Below are 873 nucleotides of genomic sequence, written 5' to 3'. Positions count from 1 at the left end.
TGTTTTGCTATCAGAAAACATTTAGTATTATTTATAAACAATTATTTTCTAAATAATTTAATTTTCAATAATTTTGTTTCTAAATCATTTAATTTTCAATAATTTTTGTTCTTACAGCAAAAAATTTGTTTTGATTAGGGATATTTGTCTGCTTTAATCCTTAAATGCCATTAGGAGTCCAAGGACCTCAAGGCTTTTTCAATCATATATATAATATATTTTATAATTAATAACACACATTCTATATATTTGTACATACACACACAGATATATACAGGGTGTTTGGAAATTAGTAATAAGTATTCGCACAGGAGCAGAAATAAACTGAATGGCATGGACTAAACTGAAAAAAAAGTCCGCAGTTATTTTACAATTGTCGCAATTATTGTCGATAGTCTGAGCTATTTTCATAAGTTTATAACTCAACCATTGCGACAATTGTAAAATGGTAAAAAACTCTTCTTCTCAGTTTTGTCCATTCTACCCTTGTGCGAAAGATTTATCACTAATTTTCAAACATCCTGTATATATGTGTGTGTGTGTGTGTGTGTGTGTGTGCGCGTGTGTGTGCGTGCTTGTGTGCGTGTGTGTGTGTGTAAATCGAATTTCTGGCTTCATCTACCGTTAGTTTAGATTCTCAACTACTAGTTGAATAATTCGTGGCAAGTCGGTCTCTGTATAGCAGTCAAGCAGAATGCATTTCGAGGTACAAAATACCTAAGTGTGTCATTTACATTGTGCAAAATAAAAAATCAAAGCGATTTTTTTATTCACGTTTTTGTGTGAATTTTATCATTTTAAATTGTAAATATTACTATGAGCGCTATAAAATTGTCTTAGTGTTGTAATTATAATGTTGTAATTATAACTTTT

This window comes from Trachymyrmex septentrionalis, unplaced genomic scaffold, assembly GCF_001594115.1.
Source record: "Trachymyrmex septentrionalis isolate Tsep2-gDNA-1 unplaced genomic scaffold, Tsep1.0 scaffold154, whole genome shotgun sequence".
Classification (NCBI taxonomy): Eukaryota; Metazoa; Arthropoda; class Insecta; order Hymenoptera; family Formicidae; genus Trachymyrmex; species Trachymyrmex septentrionalis.
Note: the sequence above shows the minus strand (reverse complement) of the source record.